Source organism: Scylla paramamosain, chromosome 5 (genome assembly GCF_035594125.1).
Source record: "Scylla paramamosain isolate STU-SP2022 chromosome 5, ASM3559412v1, whole genome shotgun sequence".
Lineage (NCBI taxonomy): Eukaryota > Metazoa > Arthropoda > Malacostraca > Decapoda > Portunidae > Scylla > Scylla paramamosain.
Window position 1 is genome coordinate 1,417,048 of NC_087155.1, and position 8,897 is coordinate 1,425,944.

General features: G+C 43.5%; 1 pseudogene; it reads left to right on the plus strand.

Annotated features, from left to right (window-relative positions):
- The first annotated feature begins 1,370 nt into the window (after nt 1-1,370).
- Nucleotides 1,371-8,202, plus strand: LOC135100402 (juvenile hormone esterase-like; annotated as a pseudogene).
- The last annotated feature ends 695 nt before the right edge of the window (nt 8,203-8,897 follow it).

An 8,897-nucleotide genomic window follows, 5' to 3' on the forward strand; every position in this document is an offset into this window, starting at 1 on the left:
CTATAAACAGAGTTTCTCTTGTCTTATTTATGTAATTAAAGAACTATAACTAAGAATATAATGAATTGCCCTACGCTGGAACAACGGTACCGGGGAGGAAGGTCGATTCACGCAGCGAGAGGAGAACCAGTACGAGAGGAATTCACAAACTCCTGGTAGAAAGTCAAGGGCACAACATGTGAGTGAAGGTTAATGGAAGGTCACTTGACTTTTGTGTGCTTAGTTTTCGATAAAAATACTCATTTCATCTCCGTGTAGGAAGTCAGACTGTGGGAGAGTGAAGGACCCAGAGAAGGAGGGAGAGGGACAGGGTAGGTTACTCGATTTTTACGCTCAGATTTTCACCAAATATACTTGCGTCAAGCTAGGGATGTCCTCCTGTTTGTCAACCGTAGTCTCAATACGAGCGCCCGGCAACTGAGTGAGCTGTGTTGCCTAAGCACGTCTAGTGCCTGTCAGGAATACTAAGGCAGGATAGGAACCATGCAGTGGTGAGGCTCAGATGTGCTGATGCATTAAACCATCTCACACCAAAGTAAGAGCAAGAATGGAAGTAATTGGATTATATATTGTTATTATTATTATTATTATTATTATTATTATTATTATTATTATTATTATTATTATTATTATTATCATTATCATTATCATTATCATTATTATTATTATCACCATTATTACCATCATCACCAATATTATTTGTTATAGCTATACTGTCATCAACACACACACACACACACACACACACACACACACACACACACACACACACACACACACATACACACATATGATCATCATCAGTATCACCACTCGTCATTAAATATTAAATATTTCCTTGAAGTTCATACGGTTTTCGTGTCAGCACTCTGTCTCTTTGTGCAGGACGCCTTGCTGAGGTGATTACCTGACACGAAAGGACTGAATCCACAAACTTTCTCCAATCGTTAAGTTTGTAAGCCTTGATTCAACTCAGGTTGCGGAAGGATGGCTAAAAGACTGTGTGTGTGTGTGTGTGTGTGTGTGTGTGTGTGTCGCGCTCATAACCGCATTCCCAGTACTCGTACACAACTGTAGTACACAATTTCACGGGCCCTGTGGGAACTGACAACTCTCGTTCATCATGTTCCTTTAAATCTACTCGAGTGATCAAGCTCTCATATAAAAGGAGCGTCACGGAGCATGTGCGTCAGTCTGTCACCCGGCCCGCGCACTAAACAACCCGACTCTCAGCACTGAGGGAGCATTGTAAGTTCTGCAACGCAGTGCAGATAATCTTATATTTCTTTTGTTAAGGAACGAAGCATTTGTGCGCGCTTATCTGTGTGTGTGTGTGTGTGTGTGTGTGTGTGTGTGTGGACTGATGTACAAATATGAGTTTACTTTTGTGGCTGGTATGAAATTACCATGTGTGTTTTGTCAAAAAAACGCGTTAGTGAGACAATGCAGCTCCTACAGTTATCTGTATGAAGACTAAGACATGGCACGTGACATTCCTGGGGAACCCCTGTGTTGATGACAATCAAGCTGGACTTAACAAGATCTAACTTAGTGTTCTGTGGTCTCGGAGTTAAGAAGCTGAACATCCCCCTATGGACGGGAAACTTAGCGTAGCATCGTGTGGCTTCACTTCTATTTTACTCGTTGAAAAGACTGCTTTGTGTATTTCCTATGATGTTCAGTTGCCGCTTTGCTTCCTTTATGCACCCATCTTTGGCGTCACAGTGCTGCCCAGTGTGAGGAAACATTTTGTTTTGAAAAAAATCACAACAGAAAATATACAGACAAAATAAAAAGCCACTAATACTGATTTTAGTTGTTCCTATACTCTTCCTCTCGCTTGTATCTCACAGCAGCAGAATAGAGAGGGATGGCGCGTGGTGCGGCTCTGGTGGCGACGCTGGTGGTGGTGGTGGTGGTGGTGGTGGCGACTGCTGCTGATGTGCCATTCGTTGATACCAGGGATGGCCGTGTCTCAGGCATTGTGGAGGAATCGGTGAAGGGCCGAGACTTTTCGTCATTCTACGGCATTCCCTACGCTCGGCCACCACTGGGGAGGCTGCGATTCAAGGTAGGCCGGCAGACGGTGAAAATTTGCGGAGTAATGAAAGCACTTGACTTCATCAGAGTGAGACTGTAAAATGAGGGTGGGAAAATACTGGAAGGTAGTGTGTCCTTTCTTCCAGGATCCCGAGCCCTTCCCAGACTGGGGGGCCATGGGGGAAGCCTCCATTCCCGCCCAGCCGTGCATCCAGTATTTCTCCGCAGCAGAGAAAGTCGGAATAAAGGAAGTGCTGGGTGAGGAGGATTGTCTGTACCTCAACGTGTTTGTGCCCAAGGTGAGGCGGAGAACCCCGGAGAGACTGCTTTAATCTGTGACATGTTAGCCTAAGAGCATAAGGGAAGCTGGGAGAAGAAAGTAGGCCTACACGTACTAGGTGACAGTCCTTGTCTAAAACCTGTGTCCACCTGCCTTCCCGATCAGTAAATTTAACTAATCCTTTTTTAAAGCACCCAGGTGACTCGGTACTAGTAGGCTGATTACTGCATATATTCCAGTCATCTACCACTCTATCTGAGAACCAATTTCTTCCCTTTTTTTTTATTTATTAGTTGTAGTCCTATCCTGATTACTAACACTAAGGATTTTGTTTAAATTGTTCTTGTTATACCTCTTAATCTAAGCTTTTCTAACGAATGTAAAATTTAAAACTTTAATCTTTTGTAAGGAATATTTTACATCCCCTTTTAGTCATCTCTCTCTCTCTCTCTCTCTCTCTCTCTCTCTCTCTCTCTCTCTCTCTCTCTCTCTCTCTCTCTCTCTCTGTGTGTGTGTGTGTGTGTGTGTGTGTGTGTGTGTGTAATAGTACCAATCTTATCACAGATTAATGGAGACGCTAGCTTCCCGGTGATGGTTTGGCTTCACGGAGGAAGGTTCACCCATGGCAGTGCCCAGGAGTACCCTCCTCACGTCCTCCTGGACCACGACATCGTGCTGGTGGTGGTGCAGTATCGGCTGGGTGTCCTGGGTGGGTGGTGTGTGGCGAGCTGGTGACTTCTCTCACACGCGGCGCGGCCTGCGTACTGCTCTTCTCACTGCTTCTCTCTCACTGTACAGGCTTCCTGTCTACCGAGGACTTGGCGATGCCTGCGAACTTGGGCCTCAAGGACCAGACCCTGGCGCTCCGGTGGGTGAAGACCAACATTCACCTCTTTGGCGGAGACAACATGCGGGTCACCATCTTCGGTGAGAGTGCCGGCAGCGCCGCCGCCCACCTCCTCATGTTCGTCCCGGAAGTTCAAGGTAGGACTCCTTTTGGACTTCACATTCGTTCTCATCACCTTTGTTTATACACACACACACACAATATATATATATATATATATATATATATATATATATATATATATATATATATATATATATATATATATATATATATATATATATATATATATATATATATATATATATATATATATATATATATATATATAATTTCAACCTTGTATATCCATTTGTTCACATATTTGTATGTAATGAGACAAGTTGTATTGTTTTGACAGATCTTTTCTCCCGTGCTATCATGCAGTCTGGAACAGCACTGACGTCCTTGACTATCAACAATAATCCTCGCAAGGAGGCAATTGAAGTGGGTGGCAGCCTTGGGTGTCCCACAGACCAGGGCAGCAACACGCTCCTTCTGTGCCTGCAGGGGCTGGATGCAAAGGCTCTCTTTCCTCGTTACGAAAGCTCCAGAGTGAGTGGCACTCACTGTGCCAGGTGTCAGGACTACTTGCTCATTTAACTTGAACATTCAATTGTGGATATATTCAAATTACAGTTCTGAGGCCATTTAATTTGTACAGAGATGGGGCGTGCTGCCGCTCACCTTCACGTCCTGAGTGGACGGCCGTTTCCTGCCGCGTCACCCTGCCCAGCTGATAAGTGAGGGATGCAACACCCAGGTGGACATCATATCAGGCATTACCAAAGACGACGGGGCTCTTTTCGCCTTGCGTAATTATCACCCAACTTACGTGGTTAAAAATCATGCTTCACTAACTAAAATGTCTGAGGAAATAATTACCTTCAAAATCTATTGTTTTGAAGATTTTTTTTTTTTTTTCCAGCTGCATTGGCAAAGAAACAGTTACTGGAGGAGCTACAGTACAATTTTAGCATGGCCGGGTCTGCGTCCCTTCAGCTTGAGGGCAGGAGCGAGGACCCGGAGGCTGTAGCCCGCCAGCTGTACCTCCACTACTTGGGCACCACGCACGTCACCGAGGCGCACGCTGACGACTTCATGAGGGTGAGCACCAACACTGGAGCCTAAGCCTGTTTTTTGCTGCACATGTTCCGTAAACTTTGGATGTATTTGCAATGTGAAAATTACTTGTTTACATATACGACATAAGGATGAGAAGACACGGCTCTACGTGAGGGGATGTTACACCTTAACACTTGAGACAAGAGGATGCCGGCAGTGTTTTCACTGTTCATTCTTAAATTCGCGCCTATGTTACATCTTAAACATACAGAACTGCCAGCTGGTGTTCTGTACGGTGAACTTTTCCGTGATCATTCTGCTGTGAAAAAGCCTTGTAACCGTAATTGTTAGTGATTAGTGATGAATTATGAGGGAGCTTTAAAAACTAGATTCACGTATGAAGATGATAGGTGGAGATGAACAAGCATGTTGCATTCAGGGACTGTCACGTGTTGACCTGATGTATTCTTGCCGTTTCCCTTATTATCTCATGTTCGTAGTAGTAGTAGTAGTAGTAGTAGTAGTAGTATAGTAGTTGGTTGGTGTGAACATTCTAATTCTTTTAGTTATCAAAATAATAATAATATATTATTTAAAAAAAATGAAGACATAATAATAAGTTATTATTATTGAAAATAACAAAAATAACTCTTAGTTATTATTCTTACTAGTCTTATTATATATAATTTTGACAGATGTTCACTGACCACTACTTCGCCGTGCCTCATGACCGCATCTCCGCCCACCACGCAGGGAAGATTTACCGCTACGAGCTGCAGCACTACGCCCAGCTCTCCTTCGGCCAACTGATCTGCCCTTCCTGCGACAACAAGTGTAAGCAATGCCTGGCCCACAACCTGCCCGAGGCACCGCGGCGTCAACACTGACACGAGGCGGTCAGTTCAGTGACGAATGTTTAGGCAGATGTTTTAAGAACACTGGCAAAGTAACTGGGGACTGGCACCTTTAGTGGGCTTTTTTTCTGCCCTTTTATTGCCCTTGTTTGGAGCCACTCTTACATAACAGATCCTGATAACTGACCCAAAGAATTTTGCTTGTAACATCATATCCCCTATGTCACTTCAAGGCAATGAATAACTTAGAGATTTTATAGACATCAAGGGTGGTTCTCGACTTAAATACTCATAAAAACAGAAGGTGCTTGGCATAGCCACTACCACTCCTGATGTTATCACCAGCGCTGTCGCCACCACCGCTATACGTAGCAACTATCACCAGCCTTCTTACCATCACCACTACCACTACCAATAACTCTTATCCTATACTATTAATATCCTGCATCACGACAAATTCCAGTCATTATTGCCATCACCACCATCTCATCGCTGCCATCATTTTTATTAGTAATAGCACTGCACCCCTTTTCATCATTACTTAACCTTTTAATTTATTTATACATAATTTGTGGTATGAGATATAATCTTGTTGAAAAACTAAAACACAGCTGTGTCCGAGTCACTGTGAAGTGTGCCATGAGTCACTGTGAAGTGTGCCATGAGTCACTGTGAAGTGTGCCATGAGTCACTGTGAAGTGTGCCATGAGTCACTGTGAAGTGTGCCATGAGTCACTGTGATGTGTGCCATGAGTCACTGTGAAGTGTGCCATGAGTCTCTGTGATGTGTGCCATGAGTCACTGTGATGTGTGCCATGAGTCACTGTGATGTGTGCCATGAGTCACTGTGAAGTGTGCCATGAGTCTCTGTGATGTGTGCCATGAGTCACTGTGAAGTGTGCCATGAGTCACTGTGATGTGTGCCATGAGTCACTGTGATGTGTGCCATGAGTCACTGTGATGTGTGCCATGAGTCACTGTGATGTGTGCCATGAGTCACTGTGATGTGTGCCATGAGTCACTGTGATGTGTGCCATGAGTCACTGTGATGTGTGCCATGAGTCACTGTGATGTGTGCCATGAGTCACTGTGATGTGTGCCATGAGTCACTACGGAGCTTTAAAAGAGGAGTGGCCAAATTTGAGGCTGAGGATAATGAAAGGAGGTAGGCAGTATGTTTCATGTGGGGAGTGCCACGTGTAGGCCTGACAGCTTCTTGCAGCTTCCCTTACTTTCTTATGTTGTTTTGTTCTGACATGAGTGAATCACATCTTCCTTTTCTTATCTTTTCCGTTCGGCGTTTCCCTCGAGTGAGTGGTTGGCGCGATGTACGAGCTTTGTCCTGTTGTTTCTGTCCCTTGAATCTTCCTCTGTGACTGCTATTGTTTGCAGTTCTAAAGCAATTCCTCCGCTCCATCTCCTTCTCTATCTTCCTCCCAGTTTTCTTCCCTTAACTGGTTTTCTCCAGGAATTTTTAATCGGTTTCTGATCGTCAATTCTGACAGGGGTGAGTCACGTAGACGATCTGTACTACTTGTTCCGCGGCGGCCCTCTCTTGTCGCCACGAACAGCACCCCCACAGCGCCCCAAGGACTTAAAGCTGCCCGACGACCTCACCCTCAGGGACATCATCACGACTCTGTGGACCAACTTTGCTGCCACAGGGTGAGATGGAGGGCAGAGGTCCTGATTTCAGAAGTCTTTATGGAGGACTCTGAGAGCTTTGGAGTGGGCAAGATGATTAAGTATTGCTTATCAGTGCACTAACTTTACTGAGATGGAAGGCGGGACCCTTTTGTGGAGGAGACTGATAGTTTTAGAGGATAAGATGATAAAAGTAAGGCTTATCATTGTACCATTGCTGCATTAGAGGCTCTTCAGGAAGTGCTGATGTCAGGTAAGACTTATCAATGCTTCCATCAATTCACTGTGACACGGTGACACCAACAACAATGATAGTTTGCCCGTGTACTACATATCACTGCAAAAATTACCTCTTTACTGCATAGATTAGACAAGTGAGTTGGAGTTGGTGGTGGTAGGCAGTGGTGAGAGAACAGAATTAAGCAGGGGATCTTTATTTCTACAATGTTTTGATGGTGTTGAAAAGTTAGAGAAAAAGATCTGCTTTATCCTGCTATTTCTCACCACCACACTCCAATAATTACTTTTTGTATTACTCATCATTGCAGCAATAGTTTATTTTTGTATCACTCATCATTGCAATAATAATAAATCTTTGTATTACAGTAGACTGTCTTTTATTACTCATCATTATAATTAAAATTTTTCGTTATTTCCCACCAGGAACCCAACCCCTGATAGCTCTCTGGGCTTCACGTGGGAAGCCAGCACACCAGAGAACCTGCAGTACCTCTCCCTCACGCCCTCGCCCTTCACGAAGCCAGACGACCGCAAGGAGGTGAGGAATGCTGCTTACTTAATTATTTACTATGGAAAATGTATTAGGCACTGATATATTTCTATTCGTGTACTTATAAGCGTGTAAGGCGAACGCTTAGGACTTGTGTTGATGAGGGGGTGAGGGGGTAACAGACCTTAGGGCTACAAAAAAAAAAAAAAATAGGTAGAAAAAAAAATGGCCCACTGAAGGTGCCAGTTCAGGAAGAAGAGAGCAAGAAGAGTTATTCATAACTAGAAACCTTATGTATTAGATAATTACATGGTCCATTTTCTATTTAAATTTTGACGTGGCAGAATTATTTACATAAAACTACATTTTTTTTTCTTTTTTTATTTATGAGTGTCGCTATTTGTGTTTTATAAATGTCACGCTCCGAGTATCTAGAGCGCACCCTTTGTCAAGCACTATCCATTTCACCCCCTCAGTAAGTGGTTCATGCAGGTTCTTTCTTTTCACAGACACGTAAGTTCCACAACTCTCTTCCCATCCAGGAAAATCTGATGCTTCACCCGCACCTGGTGAAGGTGCCTCAGGGCGCCACGCGCAGTTCACGTTATGAATTGTGATTTACCAACTCCTGACTAAATGCGAACAGTAACAAGCACCGCTTCCTAACAACATAACTTAGATATAACCACTTTTATATATATATATATATATATATATATATATATATATATATATATATATATATATATATATATATATATATATATATATATATATATATATATATATATATATATATATATATAAGATAGGCCCTAACTCAGGGCAAACAAACGAAAAAAAACGTCCACTGAGGTGCCAGTCCGTAAAGAAGAAAAAAAATAAAAAATTAAGGATAACGGTCTTGAAACCGAATACTTTCATTATTACCACGCTTAGAGAAATGCTTAGGTGTTATGATGGAGTGATTATGAAGTGTTTTGAGGAGTTGTATGGCTTATGAGTTGTGATGTGGTGCAATTGTGAGGAGCTAAGGAGGTAAACACCATCTGATTACTAAGAAAGTCGAGGGTGTAAAGTGCTGCTGCGTCTGATTTACTCCTATAAAAATGGGTTGATTTGGTGTGAGGAGTCACTTCGAAGCAAGCAGAGGTGGCGGCAGTGGTGGGCGCGGAAGTGAAATATAGAAACAGTTTTTGAAGAGGCTGGTGACATTTCATGAGGTACCGGCGTGCTCGGAACTAAGGGTACACGTGGAAAAGTGCCACGCAAACCTCGCGCGAACACACCCAGGACGTGTCCTGCCGCGGCGTGCATAAAACATCAAAGCGCTCTTTGCTCAGTGGTCACCTTTACCTGACCTAGCGTCGCCTCATAGCTGGGCGGGGGCGAGGGCGG